Here is an 18,242-nt window from a genome sequence, read left to right on the forward strand (position 1 = left end):
GATCTTAACAGAAATGTTTCCTCCTAATATGCTCTTATAATTTCTGTGGACTCAGCCTGAAGATGTGTACGCATGCATCACATTGTTACTTCTACCTGTCTAATTTCCTCAATTACTTAACCAAAGTGAAAGACATGCCCAGAAGAGGTGTGTTATCATGAGCTTGCTTCATTAACCTTGAATTTCTGGCATAATTCAGGTTGAGAAAGAAGACAGAAGGAAGCATATCAGTCTAACTTCATCTGACTTGCAATCAATACTAGAGACTCCTGTGTAGCATAAATACCAAGAAGCCAAGGCAAAACAAGATTGATATTAGTGTATACACTGTGTCATCTGCTAGGAGAAAGATCTAAAAGCACAAGCTTTACACACTAGCCCATAGTGACTTGAAATCTGTTCAGAATATATAACTTAAAATAGACAATAATTTAATATTCTGGTATCAGCAGGTCAGAGTATTTGACACCAATAACATTTTCAAGTGTGACATGCAAAAGACTTAATCTAGTACTTGGAGAAGATGAATTAAGAAAAACACCAGGCAGTTTTATAGCTGAAAGGAAGAAAATGAAGAACTGTAGTTATTAGGAAAATTATATGGGTTAAGTTTTCTGTAAAAATAAATTTCCAAGAAAAAAAAACAATACTTCTAAATAAATATGAACCGATGTGATTCTGCAACTTGTATTTGGGGTAAAAAATGGGAGTTCATAACCCACTTGAATCAAATGTATGGAAGATGATATGTCATGAGCTGTGTAATGTTTTGAACAACCAATAAAAAATAAATTAAAAAAAAAATAAAATAAATAAATAAATAAATAAATATGAAACACCTTATCTGGGAAAAGTAGGTCCACACCTCATTCTTAGAATATAATTCAGTTTTATTCTGAGGATGAGTCTGTGTGGGGGATAACCCAGATCCATATGCCATTTAAGGACTGCAATATTACAGAATGATAGTTCCAGCTTTCAAAAGCTATAAACTCATTGTTCCATAAAAAATTTTTGAAGATTTTTAAAATTGTAACTAAATTTCATTTCTGTCATGCTGACTATATTTTTTGTTAAGCCAGTAGACTCTTTAGTCTTCTACATCTACTAGATAAAATACAGAAAAATAGGAGTGGATCACTTTATATTCTCTAAACAATCAAACAACAAGCATTAATATGCATTTTTATGATAGTTCTTTGGGGAGCAAAAAATAATACCAGAAATATAATGATCATTTTATTTTATATATATATATATTGTGTGCTGAATATACAAATCACAGAATTACTCAGATTCAAAAATATGAGTTCAATTAATGAGGACACACTGTGATTTTTATCTAGAAATTGCAAAGAAAGGGCCGGGGCTGGGGCTCAGCGGTAGAGCACTTGCCTGGCATGTGTGAAGCACTGGGTTCGATTCTCATCACCACATATAAATAAATAAAATAAAGGTCTATCAACAACTAAAAAATATTTTAACAAAAAACAAAAAAGAAATTGCAAAGAAAAAAAATGAATCATCTTTTTTTCTCTCTTCCTCTTTCTTTCTTCTATCCTTCCTTCCTTTTTTTTTTTTTTTCTATTCAACTTACAAGCTAAACCACAATTTAAATTATTCCCTACTTTGGTAAGCAGACTGCATGCAGGTCAGTTCCACGAGTCCCTATTTAGTACCGAACGGGTACCATGTTCTGTCTTTCTGTGTCTTTGCGGGAACACATCAGACTAGAATGTTGGCTCTGAAATTGACCTGCATGTGCACTGTCGCTGCCCTACCTAAATCCTCTGGCTAGCAGATCTACCCATCCTTCATCTGCTCAGTGTTGGTTGCTAGCAGCCCACAGCTGTCCCTGTCTCCAGAGTGTTGACCTCAGATGATGGAAAATGCCAAGCACAGAAATGTCTAGGAAATTATGACCCCTTCTACTTCACAGGCAGTCTGTGACCAATGACTTACTGCCAAGGATGAAACAAAAAGGATGGCTCTGTGTTCAGGCAGCACAACAGAGGGCTGACATGATCATTCCAGAATTCTCTATGATATAAGGCCGAAACTACAAGACACCTGCGTCCACACCTGTGCCTAGCTTTTCCCTGACCTACTCTGTCTCCCCCATTTGCTACAGTTTTTATCTGAGACTACTTCTTCAATACAATATTTACACCAGAATCCATTTCTTAGATTCTGCTTTCAGTGAACCTGATCTAAGACAATATGATATCCATATGGGGGGAAAAAAGTAGCAACTGGCATTGAAATGATCTTGTTTAAATGCAAAGTTTAGAAAGTTCCAGATGATGATGATTTTGCACATTCATTTATAATGAGAATTTTCAAAAATGGATTTAGGTTATTGGTTTATATCCTAGTTCTAGTCTGCACTGAAAATTAACATGGCTCATAGAAAGTAAAGAGGGAGTTTCTTTCATTCTTTTCATAAAAGATCCACTTTTACTTTTAAAACAGTTCATTATTTTCCCAATGAACAGTAAGAGAACTTAAGAGTATTGAATATGATTGCCAACTTTCTTTACAGCAGGCATAGTTTAGGAGGTAGAATGAATAAACAATGAATATGAAGAAAACCCAAATTGCAATGACATGCTGTTTTGCCTTAGTGTTTTTCTCTGTTTAAATGATATTGACGATTGTCCTTATTGAGGAGGAAATAAGTATGTGCTTGGAGCCTCACAGCCGACCATTCATCATTCTTTCATGCAAAAGATAGAATGCCTGTGCCAGCGCATGGAGTCCAATGGCAGCTACAGTAGCAGAAAATCAATAGATGGTATTAGAAAACTCAGAGGCTAATCAGAGCCTGATCTGCAAGCGTGATGTACTCTAAAAGAAGCATTGCTGTAGGACATAACTCAATTCTCTGAACACCACAGAATGCAGCTTAATTCAAGCATTTAGGGGGGAAATGAGGGTCTTTAAAATATACATTTTACTCTTTATTGCCTCCCAGAGAAGCTTCAGTGCAGTACTGTAATGAATAATGATAACATACGTTCTTAAAAACTGATGTTAGCTCAGTCATTAAGCCCAAATAGAATGAGTGCCCCTGCTGTGTCGAGCAATGAGATGTCATTAGTAAGCAGCATCTCTGCTAAAAGGAGGGTGTGTATTGTTACTTGTTAAACACACTATTAATATCTGTAAAGGTAAATGACAATTGGCTCTTTCCTTCCTTGGTAGTTGGTTTTGGTAACATATTTAAGCTGATCCTGAGCTCTAAATGAAGATACATAATCAAATCAAAATTTATTGTGTGACAAATTTGAAATAAGTTGAAATTGACATTGTGATCAAAATACATTTAAGTTACATTGTTCAAAAATTCTGAGCTTGGAACAATGCCTGAATATTTTGCACTTGTGTAATATTTTCCACTTAGGAACTTTGGAATACATCTTATAGCAATTTTTTTTTTTAAATTACTCCAACCGGATATGGCGGTACATAGCTGTAATCCCAGTGACTTGGGAGGCTGAGGCAGGAGGATCACAAATTCAAGGCCTACCTGAAAAATTTAGTGAGATGTTTTCCCAGAATAAAAATAAAAAGGGATGGAAATGTAACTCAGTAATAGAACCACCTGGGTTCAGTCCTCAGTAACACAAACAAACAAACACACACACACACACACACACCCCAAAACAACAACAAAAAAAAACTAAGAAAAGAAAATTACTCCAGAATAAGTAAAACAGATTCTCTTAAGTTTTTTTAGTGTGAAATAGAGAATTAAGGCAAGAATTGTATCATCAGTATAAGTATATAATATCAGATCTACATTTCTCTATTTGTATGCTTTTTTAACATTTTTAGATCATCAACAAGTCTTTAAGAATAGGTTAGCTTTTTTGATAAATTTATCATATCTTGACAGAATTCTGAATTGCATATAACCGACTTATGTTTCAGTATTAAAGGAATATGTATGATTTTAATAAACCTCTGATCTTATATTAGTAAGGTTAATAGCTTGAATTTAGATAGTGCATAAATATGTACATTTATTGTAGTAGATGAACTGTCAAGGTCAATTTGATTCTAATAATCCTAGCAAAATGAAAGTAACATCATAAAAAATGAAGCCCTGCTTGGAAACAATAGCTAATTAAGACTTTTCTAATACCCCAGAGAGAGAATAGTATAGAGAATAGTCACAGTTGGCTTAAGATTGGCAACTCTGCTGGATGTGACAGCACATTCAGCTCATCCCACACAGACACAATCCAGCATCTGGGATGGTAATTATTAGACTTCAGAACACTTCTTGGAAATTTTCCATGTATTAGAGTGCTTACAAAAGCAAGCCTTCTGGAATTACCATAGTTATACTCACATGAATACATATAATCACTAAATGCTTTATCAATATTTATTTATCTCTTTAATATTTATTTAATCTTAATTTATCACTTTGCTTATGAGTTATAACTATTTCAACATGCAAAAAGAAAAGTACTGTAGATTTAAGAAAACAAATTTTTTAAAATATAAATGTTTCTTTCACTTTTAAAAAGAAATCTTTTGATTTATAATGCCCAAATTTAAAATTCTGAATACACCCCCTCTGTGAGATAATTCTGGTGAATAAATTCTCATAAATAAAATATGAAAATTAAAATTTTATCATAAAATTTGAAAATATTTTCCTATTTTTACCACTTAGCAATTTTGAGATGACTTCTTTATAAATATTTTAAATACATTTTAATATATGTTTACATGCATAACATGCCAATATAATATATGCATAAAAAAGTGGTATTTGATAAGTGATCAAAATTTTATTATATTAATTATATAGGATAGTGGGTTTCATTGTAGCATATTCATACAAGCACATGACATCATTAGATTAATTTCACTCCCATGGCCCTCCTCTTCTCCCTTTGTCTACCCTAATGGTCTCTCTTTGTTTTCATGTGGACCTCCCCAACTTGAATCTGGCTTTATTCACTTAACATAATTTTCTCTGCTTCCATTTCTCTACAAATGACATAGTTTTGTTCCTCTTTATGACTGAATAAAACTATTGTATGTACATACTGCATATTCTGTATCCATTCATTCGTTGAGGGACATCTACACTGGTTCCATGATTTGGTTATTGTGAATTGTATGATAAATGATTTTTAAAAAATTTTAATTAGGTACATATGACAACAGAATGCATTTTGATTCATTGTACCCAATTGCAGCACAACTTTACATTTCTATATTTACACAATGTAGTGTCACACGATACGTGCAGTCGTACATGTACCTAGATTAATGATGTCCACCTCATTCCACCATCGTTTCTACCACATGTCCCCCCCTCTCCCCTTTCTCCCCTTTGCCCCATCCAAGTTTCTCTATTTTTTCCCATGTCTCCCCAATTGTGGATCAGCATCCACTTATCAGAGAACATTCAGCCTTTGATTTTTTGGGATTGGCGTATTTCACTTAGCATGATATTCTCCAACTCCATCCATTTACCTGCAAATTACATAATTTTATTCTCTTTTATTGCTGAGTAATATTGCATTGTGTGTATATACCACAGTGGTTCCTTTATTCATTCATCTATTGAAGGGCATCTAGATTGCTCCTTTGTTTATTTATTGTGAATTGAGCAGCTATAAACATTGATGTGGCTGTATTACTATAGTATGCTGATTCTTTTAGTCTTTTGGGTATAGACTAAGGAGTAGGATAGCTGAGTCAAATGGTGGTTCCATTCCAAGTTTTCCAAGGAATTTTCATACTGCTTTCCAGGTTGGTTGCACCAGTTTGCAGTCCCACCAGCAATGAAGACAGTAATGTGCAGCTTCAACTGATAATTCTTCAGAAGGATTCTACTAACTCTGAGAATGGTTGATTCATATTCTTTGTTTTTTTTGTCTGAGAAGTAAGGAGATATATTTAGGGAGGTGGTAGAGCAGGTTCTGCCACTTTATGATCTTGGTCAGTTTCCTTAGTTCATCTGGTAAAGGGGAAGAATAGTGCTATATTTTCTGTAAGATTGCTATGAAAAATAGATGACATGATTTATATAAAGTCAGTTGAAGAGTGCTTCATATTTAATTAACAATAAAACATGATAATTTCATGATTATTATCATTCATGTAATTTAATTACTAGTAAGGAAAAAATGTGACCTAATGGAAGCTTGTGGGACTCTGAAGACAAATGGATGGTTCTGAATAGTAATGCAAACAACTAGAAGTCATGTTTGTATTAACCTTTCAGGCCCCAGTTCCTTACTCTGTATAAAAAGAAATTCATACCCCAAAAGTAAGATTCTTCTTAAAATCATATATTCAAAATTCCTGGCCCATATCAAATCTTTAATGAATAGTATATTTTACTATAAACAAAATTATTTAGGGAATGCTCTTTGGGGGGGTTACTTTTCTGTTTCTTTTAATGTAAATATTATAATGCCAAATGAGAGTATTCTTTTTAAACTCTGTACCTCCATCTTTTATCTTTTGCAGTAAAAAAAACTATGCATTGTATTTTTGTTATTCACATATGTTCTTTTCCAAATACATAACTTTGATTGTTCATGGAATATTTTTTCATTAATTCAGTAATCACCTAGAGATAATGTTGAATTTTACTTTTGAGTATTTCTATAAACATGATCATATTGCTTCTTAGTTGAAATACTTTGGGCACTTAAGTATGCATTCAGACATTTCTAACCTGAAATATTATTTTAATATATTAATGTTAAATAAAAAATTATTAAAGTCCAGAGGAATTATAACTTATTTAGAAATATTAATTATTTTCAGAAACTTTACTAGCATTCTAATGTTTATAAAAACATGTAAATAAATACTTACATATATATTATACCTTTTGTACAGATGTAGAGATCTCCTAGATATTTTGAGTTTATAATTTGTATATTAATTTTAGGTTAGTTTGTAAGCAGACATATAGACTGATAACATATGAACAGATTTTAAGTAGTTTTAAAATAAAAATTTAAAGGTTATAAGTTCCTAATCATTAGTAACATTCTGTTAATTGACTCATAATTATCTTTTTACTCTTTGTTTTTACTTTGTTCCAGACACATTAGTAAATCTTTTTTATATATAAATAATCACATTTAGTGTTTTCTCCTAAATTGATTCTCTTTTCCCTTCGTTTACATTTTTTTCCCAGTCTGATTTCCTACTGCCAGAAACACATTGCCACCTACATATCTGCAGGCACATCAAAATCAGACTATTTGTGGCTAGAAGCTTTTAGGGAAACAGCTTAATTTTAGGGCAACAAAGCTTAATTCAACTTATAGAATTTTTTATGCTCCAAAGCATAAAATTATGCTCCAATTTTTTAACTCACAAGGCATACTACATGGTGATATTCTATTCTCTCATCTTTTCTTTCATTTGATAGTTGATATACTTTTAAATTTATATATTTCTCCTCATCTATTACTTGTTTATCTAGTGGTATGGTTATTAAAAAAATACAGACATTGATGATTAATTATTCTGCTATTTTTTAGTATTCAAAATAGAAAATGGTTTCTCTATGAGGATAGTCAGTTTATGTGTTGGGTTGGTGTGTTTGTCAGCTGTCCTTTGCTATAACAAATATCAGAGATAATCAGCTATAAAGATAAATGTTCTATTTTGGCTTAGGGTTTTGAGTTTTCTAGTCCATAATCAATTGGCTCCATTGCTGTTGTGCCTCTGTAAAAGCAAACATCATGGCAGAAGTGTATGGTTGAGCAAAATAACTAAATCATGATTTCTTTGCCAGGAAACAAGAGTGAGGAGGAGATTAGGTGGGATCCCAATACTCTTCAAGGACATATCTACAATGATCTAAAGATTTGACACCAGGCCTACCTCTTGAAATTCCATATCCTTAAAATTTCCACACTTTCCAATGTTGCCAAGTTGAGATGGAAACCTTTGGGCAATAGTCTAGATTCAAACTATAGACCTGCGTAAACTACAGTCCCAGACTTACTCAACCAAATTCTTCTCTAGTCATTAATGTAAAGGTATCTAGTACATGTGAATATAGTCCATAATGAGTGACTAAGTAAGGATGTGACCCAAGTCAATCAGTTAAAGGCCTTAACAACAGAATGAGGCTCCCTTGAAGAAGAGCGAGAACAGCTTCAGCTCATGCCTGAGTTCCATACTGCCTTTATAATAGCTGACCCTATGAATTTTAGATTGGCTTTACAGTCCCTTGCAATTTTATGTCAGTTCCCTGCAAAATATCTCTCTCCCCCTCCGCTTCTCCCCCCTCTCTCGTTCTCTCTCTCTTCTCTTTCTCTCAATACACACACACACACACACACACACACACACACACAGGCACACACACACACACACGTGTGCATAGTTCTGCTTCTCTTGTTAAATCCCTGATAAAGTAAATGTCCATACCAGAAGTAGTTCTAGAGAAAGAGCATATTAATTATTAGTGTCTATATTTGTTCTGGGTTTTGTTTAATTGCTTCTCTAATCTGCTTAGACATAAAGACACTAATATTAATGACTCTCAGCGGTAAAGAGGGTGCTGATCGTCCATGGAATGATGCGTTAATAAAGACGTACAAATCACCTTTGGATTCTCCTACTCCTGGAAGAGAAACCTCTTGTTTGACATAGTTTTTGATATGCTAGAATAACCAAACTGAAGTATATGATAGTGGGTAGTTGTACCTAACTGTACTAGAGAAAGTGCGGAGGGGAAAGAATGTCAAATTCCCAGGTCAAACTGAGCATGGACACTTTTGAATCTGCCTAGAAAGAAACTTTCACCTTCTGTGGCCATAGACCAGATAAAAGTGAGAGTCTTATCTTCTGAATGTTGGAATAACAGTGTAAACTGAATTCCTTACCTCTTTTACCTCTTCTGGCATATTTTTTTAAAGTGAAGTCATTGATTAAGAAGGAATGAGATCCTGAAAGTTTATATGGTGACATATGGGCAGAGAGTCCTCATTGTCAATAGAATTAACCCATCCACTCCAGCCAAACGGAATTGAATCCTGCTTTGCCAGAAGAACCCATGGAAGCCTTCCTGTGGCAATTGCCTCACAAGGCATATTGATTTTACTCAAGAGCCACCCCAGCTACTCCTCTTTGTTTCTAGACATATAATTAGATTAGACTATAATCTTAGTAGGTTCCAAAGAGTAAGGTATGGAGTGTGATGCATAAAAGAGTACCTGTCATACCAAAAGAACTGCATGATTATCTTCAATTTATACAGATAGAAATCTGGGGAGTGTATATGAAAATAGATTGCAAGTGTGTGGGACAGGGAAGGAAGAAACACGATGTTTGATCAGGCCAAATTTATGGATACAGGCCCACTAAACAGATTCAGATTCTGAAGTTAATGTTTTGACATATATTTAAAATATATTAAAATAGTTTTAATATTAAAAATAATTATAACAATGTTTTTGTTGTTTTGTGTTATTTGACTGAAATATGGGCCTAAAGAAACCTATACAAACAAAAGTTGAAATGTCAGAAATGATTTGCTGTATGACACAGGTGGATTTCCAAAGACTTCAAAGGATGAGGATTTTAGAGAAGATACATTGTGTTTAAGACCTGCTCATCTACCCCAAGATGATCTTGATGACGCATCTTTTTCTACAAATATGAGCAACATATTTGGGAGGGAAGCCTCAGTGTTCCCAAAGAGCTTCACGGTAATTCTTCTATGTGAGTCAGAAATTAGTGTGAAGTGTTGGCATCAAACTGGTAAATGCAAGGTCTATAGAAGAGTGGCAGGGGTTAGTGGTAGGCAGTTAGTTGTCACGTACAAGGTAGTTGGGGTTAATGTAGTAAAGAGCAGAGCCAAAGCAATCATCAGAACTGTCTGATTCACAGTGGCCTAACCCTCAGCTAATTGATCATATTATCCATGAAAAAGAAATAGACAATCAGTATACTAAGTCTTTTATTTATCTGTATAAGCAGAAGCATCCTCAGCTACGTGAACAAAAGTCAATCTTCCATCACCAAAACAGAGAATCTCTGACTCTCAATCAATTCCCACACTTAGGATAGTTAACAGACTTAGATCCTTTTCAAAGAAGAAGAAGTTTGATTCTATTAAGGAAATACCTTGCTACACAGTTAAAATCATACTGTCAGTCTTTCTCTTAGCTTGCCCACAAAGGAATGTATTGCCATTTATCAGGGTGACTATGCCTTCAGGAAAACAAACATACAAAAAAACCAAACAGACAAAACTTACTTTTAAGGATACTGGCATTTTCCCTCTGTATTGAAACAAATTTTAAGAAACACAAAAGTCACTGGGCTCTACCAGGCAGAATAAGCACTTGTGAAAGTCAGGTAATCAATGAGGTTTTAGCAAAGATTCATCTAACAGTGAATTTATTGTATCCTTCTTCCCATACTATGGTAATTTTCCCATTCATACAATGCATAATTAGAAAGATATACTTAGGGGCTGGGTTGTGGCTCAGTGGTAGAGCACTTGCCTAGCATGTGTGAGGCACTAGGTTCAATTTTCAACACTGCTTTTAAATAAATGAATAAAATAAAGGTTCATCAACATCTAAAAAAATTTAGAAAAAAATATAGTCAGTGATTGATAGAAACTCAATATTTATTCTCTGACCTGTGAAATGAGGACTATGATTGTAGGAGAGGGCAAGGAGAAATCACTAGAACTGACTCTTCCTACAAAAACAGTATGCCGAAATCAATAACTTATTTCTGGAGGGACTGAAGAGATTAGTGTTTTCTTCATGGACTTGAAGGATGAAGTGGTAGTGATTCTCAACATACCCCATTCAACCTATTTGGTGTCTACAGAAAACAGATATTGGAGAATATAGCAGATTATTGAGAATTTAACCAGATGATGATTCCAAATAAAGCTACTGTTATAGATATGCTTTCATTTCTTGAGCAAATAAACATATCCCTGGTACTTGGTGTGTGGATATTAATTTGGTTAATGAAATCTTCATTGTATCTATAAGTGAAAACCATCAGAAGAAATTTTATTTCAGCTGGCTAGAGCAACAGTATACCTTCACTGTCATACCTCAGAAGTATATCAACTCTCCTTCTTCATATCATTATTTAGTCCACAGGTATTTGATCACTTTTCCACAACATATGTTTTTCCATTATTTTAATGATACACCTATGAGATGTAGTAAACAAGATGTAGAAAGTACTTTAGATGTTATAGAAAATATCTGCATGTTATTTCATATGAAAACATGAAATAAATTCAACAAAATTCGGGGGCCTCTCATCTCACTGAATTTTCTAGAGGTTCAGTGGACTGGGCATATCAAATAATCCATTCTAAGATGGAGGATAAGTTTTTGTATCTGGCCTCTCTGACAAGAAAAATAGGCACAAAGGCTGGTGTCCTCTTTGCATTTTGGAGGTAATATATTCTTCCTTTGGGTCTGATAGACTGGCCAATTTATTTATTGACCTTAAGCACTGCCAGTTTTGACTGGAGGACACAGCAAGAGAAAATTCTGCTAAAAATACAGGCTGCATACAAGTTGCTTGGCAACTGGATCCATAACAGATCCAATGGTGCTTGAAGTGTCAATCATAAACTTGGTGCTCTCTAACCCAACAAGACACAAATTTGAACATGCACAGAAGTAGCCCATTAAGAAATGGAAATGATGTATAAGATACAAAGCTTAAATAGGCTCCAAAAGCACAAGAAAGTTTCATGAGCGAGTAGCCAGATTCCTCTGTTCCTGTTGCATTACCTTCCTCTCCACAAGAGTATACCTACTATACCAATTGTAGAAGAGAAAAGACAGGCCTGGTTGCAATTGGCAGTCATACAAAAGCTCTAGAGTCCCTTCTGGGACATCTATGAAGACCAATGATGAAGAAAAATACTCCCAGAGGGCAGAAATTACAGAAATAAAAAGATTCTCCAAAGTAATTTTGAAAAATAAGAACGAAGTTAAAGAATTTATACAAATGAAACTACACTTACACGGTCAGATCATTTTTGTCATAGACACAAAAGCAATCCAATGGAAATGAAAGTTTTTTCAACAAGTTCTCCTGGATTTTAATGAAAATCAATATGGAAAAAATATAAATCCCATCCTATATCTGATATTGCATACAGAAACTAAATCAAGATGCCATAGGCCTAGAAGTAAAAACTAAATTTTAGACGTTTTAGAAGGAAACGCAAATATCTTTATGTATCAGTTTGGACAAATGTCTCTAGATAATTTTTTTTAAAAGTAACCAAAATATTTTTTAAAGGCCTAATATAGTAAACTTAAGAAAATTAAAATTTTTCACACTTCAAAAGATACTATTCAGAAAATAAAAAGAAAAGCCACAGGTTAATATTAATATTTGCAAAACATACATCTTCTTTTTCAGGATATAAAAAGACTTTCTGGAACCAAGTAATGAAAAGGACAACAAGTCTATTAAAAACTAGCAAAAAGCTTTAAAGTCACTTAACAACAACAAAAATATATCCACATGGTTAATATTCATGAAAAAGTGTTCAACATTATTAGGCACTGGTTAACTGCAAATTAAATCACAATGATTAAATAGGCTCCAAAAGCACAAGAAAGTTTCATGAGCGAGTAGCCAGTAGCTTTCACTTAGAAGTCCATAATTAAAAGAACGGTAAGCTGTGGTAAGAATGTGCAATAATCAGAACTCTCATACATTACTGATGAATATGTAAGATACTACAACCCTTTTAGAAGAATAACTGGTATATTCTTACTAAACTAAATGTAGATGTATCCTATTGCCAGTGTTTTTAATCCTGATTACTTATTCATGATAAATGAATACATTTATTCTACAAGATTTATCATGTTAAATAGTATTCTATTCTTTTCTGATTCTCTGTTTGCAAATGTTGCACATTATTTATAATATCCTCTAAACTGGAAAGAGCCGAAGTATCAGAAAGAAGGTGCATGGGTAAACCAATTCTAGGATATTCATGCAAAGGAATACTATTGAGAAATAAGAATTAATGAATTACTGAAACACTCAATGGCATGGATGACTCTCAAAACAAAATGTTGTATGTAAGAATGCTTATGATTAACAGGTTAAAAACAAAAGCCACTACCTGAACCCTCGGGGCGGATAGAAAAAAGGAGGAGGTAGTATGGTAGTATTACCTCCAGAATTCCAGATTGCCAGGTTGGAATCTTAAAGGAGGATCCACTCAGTGGAAGATGAAGCTATTGAGGAAGCTTCTTATTAGGAACAGGGTCCAAAAAGGAAGGGATGCCCTTGGGATATAAACCACAAAGAAGATGCCACAACAACAACTCATCAGAGTCCTTTGGAAGTTTGGAACAAGGAAAAATACCTATACTTTTCCTTTTGTCAGTATTTTCTACCAACCAGTTTTGAAAGTGTAATCTGTAAGAAAGAGCTTTCTGCAATTCAAAAAAGGGGCAGAGAAAGGTTAGGATAGATTTGTGGAGAAGCGGGTTGGTTAACGTGATATCACACATTTGATTATTTCACATCTGTGATGGTAATTTCAGAAAGGTATAATCACACCTGATAAAGGCATTGGAAAAATATAAATTTCTTAACACAATACAGAGCATGTGGGAGTTTAGTGAAAAATGCTTATGCCCCTGTTTTCCTATTCCTGTCCTGTCCAGAAAGAAAAGAAATTTTCTTCCATAACTTTCTTGCACCACATTTATTTGTTCAGCACCACATCACTAGGACTGCTAATCTGATGAGGCATTCCTTGGGTTGCATGTTACACATAAGCAGATTGCTTCATCTGAAACACCTTTCTTCTTTATTATTACTTATATCAAAGATATATAAAAGTCATCCCAGAATTCTTGATTACCTAGCACAAATAAACCTGGGTTGGATCAAGTTTATGTATTAGACAGTCTTGCAATTTGCTTTCTTAAGGCTATGTGAGCCTTTACAGACCCAGCTTTATCTGGGTACCTGAGTGAAGATTCAGTATTGAGGGTTAGGTTGTGATGGAGTTGATGCAGCTTAAGGAACTTCAGTCTTGTTTTTCACTTCAGTGTATGAAAGATTGGCATTTTGAGTTGTTTGTACAAATTAGTAAAATTGCTATTTGATTCTCATTTGACTAAACATCCTCATGTGCTTATTTCTTCAGCTGGAAGCCTGAGTGGAAAAGAAAGGAGTCCTTGGCCTTGAACTCTTAACAGTAAGTGCTAAATTAAGGGTAGCTGGTGTTGCTGTTGTTGGAACAGCATGCTACAACAGGTTTAGAATAGGGAGAGTAAAATGAAGACAGTACCTGTAATTCTTTTCTTTCTCTAAATTTCTATGTTGTACATTTACTTAAACTTTAAATATATAAAGAGAGTGTCCCACTTCAAAACACTACTGTTAAAGAAAATAATTTAGAGGAATGATGATACTCGTTCATTTCTTAAGAATAAAATCTTCTGATATTAACTTGGATCAGGAATGTTTATTCACCCTGGAATAGTTGTTCTCAAGGAGAAAGCGTGGCAGTTATTTTGAGAAACAAAATTAATGGCAAAAAATGTCATAGAAACTGCACATAGCAACAAGGAATAATGGTGACTGAACAATGCTGAGAAAAATACAGAGAGATAAATGCAAAGATAATGCATAAAGCCCACTCACACAATGCTATTATCAGAATGAAGTTATATATGTGAGAAACAAAAATGAAGTGGATTAAAAAAAGTTAAATTTATTTCAGAGCAAAATAGATCTAAATATGGCAACAATTTCTAACTTCCATCCCCAATATCTCTGCCTTTTCTAATTCCTCAGAAAGAAGGAGGATTTTCTAGTAGGTAAACTTGTTCAAAGATCTAAGCCATCCATTGAGCCACGTTTTACTAGTAAGAAGCTGAATCACCCTCTTTTTTCTTTCCATATGGCCAAGGCTCCAAGCATTATTTCACTTTCCATTTCTTCTCTGCATGCAGCATAAGTTAATATGTACAGCCAGGGTCTTTTATAACCAAACCAATTCTCTTATTTTCCTCTAAATATATGAAAATATCTGAGGCAGAACCTTACTCCTTGAAGTTATTTTGATTCCTTTGGATACAAGCATTTCAAAACCCCACTTCTTTCATTTCTATTACTTTATAGCAGTGCTATAGTCATGCTTTTTGTAAACATTCTTCTAAGGTGGATTTAAATCATTCTTTCTAATCCTCTAAATCTCTATATCAGATATGAAGGATTAGCCAATAATGTATTTTTTATCACATCAAAGGTATATTCAAATGGGTAAAAAACTAATTGGAAATTAATTCTGGACTTTAGTGGATCTACTTAAAGCACAGAGCAAAACTTAAAATAAAATTCAACATGTATCTTCAGCATTATTTTCTGAAGATGAATTTTTTAAAAATCTAAATATAGGGCTCATTTATCTAAGTTAGATGTAGAACAGATTCACAAATTAATTGCTGAAACTAGCTTCTCTTCTTAAACATGGAAATAGACTATGTTTCCCAGCTTTTCTTACAGCTAAATGTGGCTGTGTAACCACATGGTAGACAATGGGTTGTGAGTAAAATGATGTGTGCTACCTTCCTGGTTTGCCCATTGTAGGCAGCCGGAATATGCCATTCCAACATGTGCCCCTTTGACATAAGGATTTTTTTGAGAACCTGCTAAAATAGGATAATATCTGAAATCAGAATATATCATTCTGTATGAAAAATCTGTATCTATAAAACAAATCTCTGTTTGTAAGAGTGCCTTCCTCTCTGTACTAGGAAAAGAAGGAAGACTCTAACTCAATGAAGAAGGCACAGACTTAAATCTACATAATAAAATTTATCATTGTTTGCAATGTGCTCCATAACTCTCCTACCCAGCACCCTTCTTTTCTTTTTTTTTTTTTTTTGCTTCATTTGAAGATCATATTTAAACCTGAACTCTAAGGCATCTCTCTGAGATTTACTTATTTCCATAGCTATTCCCTTGGATTCAAGAGTTATACAGGTTACTGAACTTGCTTATTTCTCTTTTGTTAATTTGGTTTTTGGTATAGGTGATCTAAGGTAAGAATTCAGAAATTGTAGACATTATATTTCCTCCCCTATACCAGAAACTGATCTAACATATGATCTACTTAGATTTCTTTTCCCTTTTCGGCTGGTTGAAATGGAGATTACTTGCACAAGAATCTTAGAAGCCTTGTGTTGAGGATGGTTGTGCCAAAATACAGAGTAAGCTAGATTATCATGACATTTTTGGAACCTGAAAAATTATGCCACAAAGTATAGTACTTTGGATTGCTTATTATTTTAAGCTGAAAGGTATTGGATGGGCCTCAGAAGGTTTCTCTCTCTCTCTCTCTCTCTCTCTCTCTCTCTCTCTCTCTCCCACCTATGACTTTCTCTTCCCCTACTGTCTCCTACCCTTTTTGTCCACCTGAAATAATTCATAGAAATCAAAATTCCTCTTCCCCAAGATGGGTCATAGACATAGAAATATCACTCTAAGTTTCTCCTATATTTCTGTGTAAGATCTGATTTTACAGACATTTTTTACCTACCTTATAAGATACATAAGAAGGTGCTCATTCCAGAAGGAGATGTACCCTATACCTGCAAGAAAGGAATGATACACATAGAAACCAAGAAGAATCTGAGCAGACAGGCCTTCATGACCTTCCCCATTACCATTAGACCTCTTCCTTTATCCAATCACATTTGTATCTGGTGTTCATCAAAATGAGATATAAAAATTGACAGTTTCCCTCAGTCTTCAGTTCTTCATTTCTAAAGGTTCTTATATTACATAAAACTTTGATTAAAATGAATTTGAAATGCTTTCATTTTATTGACCTATCTTTTTTTTTTTGTGGGAGGGTTGGCCATGATCCTTTGATGAGGAAGAAAGTTATCATACCTGTTTCTGTTCTGTTCCTATAACTTGAAAAATATGCACTAATTGGAACTTTATTTTGGACTTCATGTTTCACAAAATAGACATCATGTGACTACCATGTTAGGCTACTAGTTTTTGGAGGTTTGGTGTCACAGTATTATGTTAATGGAAATAATATAGTAAAACAATAAAGAAAACAATACATTTTAAGAAATTACCTACAATATTAAATTTATCATGAACCTTAAAGGAAAGTTAGCAACTAGATGCCACTTTAGTAGATGCTTTCTTTTGGAGAGCATTCTTTTTTCTTTAACAATGTATTTATTTTTAATCAAAATATTTCTGTAAGACAGGGATAGACTGGGTTTCCTTGCTTTAAAAAGAATTTAGCCATAAAAAAACAGCTGCTTAAATGTGCCCAGATCCTGACCTACTAACTATAACATTTTGAACTCAAGATAATCCAAACATTGTACATTTATTTTTATCACCTTTCCCCCAAGGCCATTATAAAAGCTTAAAAGTATGTTGCTTCTATACATTTATTATCTGAAGGTGCCAATTTTCCTCCCTCTTTAAAAATTTCTCCTAGAAAAATTCGTATTCGAATGGTGACCTGTTTGACATTTAATTTTGTTTGGAGAGCTAATGGTATTCGTTCAGATTTTGTAATAGATTTTGTTCTGGACTACTGTTTTCAAGAATGTTTCATTTTAAACCGTCTAGAGCAGAAAACAGATTAGTATGCTGTGGAGGGTAATAAAAATGTCCCTAACTGAGCAAATATTTTTGACATTCCATTTATATAATTGGGGATAGCCTAAGCATGGGTTTCCTCATCTGTGACATATTACGCTATATGTGCAATAACCAAAATAGTTCACCTCTGCATCATTATTTGGAACTTGAAGAATAAGTGGGATACAGTGAGAACATGAGGTTCATGCTACCTGTTGCACATGATTGAAACAGTCTTATCTCTGATGTATTTGCTGGCATGTATAAAATGGTAGCAGGATAATTTGCAGCCTAATAGTATGGTTTAGATATTAGGTGTCCTTCAAAATCTCATGTGTGAGACAAAGCAAGAATATATGGAAGTGATAATCACAGTGGCTTGGGAGGCTGAGGCAGGAGGATCGCAAGTTCAATGACAGCCTCAGTAAAGAAAACAAGGTGCTGAGCAACTTTATGAGACCCTGTCTCTAAATAAAATCAAAATACAGATGGGGATGTGGCTCAGGGGTCAATTGCCCCTGAGTTCAATCTCTGTTATCCAAAAAAAAAAAAAAAAAAAAAAAAAAAAAAAAAAAAAAAAAAAAAAA

The sequence above is a fragment of the Marmota marmota genome, unplaced genomic scaffold (assembly GCF_001458135.2).
Source record: "Marmota marmota marmota unplaced genomic scaffold, marMar, whole genome shotgun sequence".
In the NCBI taxonomy this organism is placed as follows: domain Eukaryota; kingdom Metazoa; phylum Chordata; class Mammalia; order Rodentia; family Sciuridae; genus Marmota; species Marmota marmota.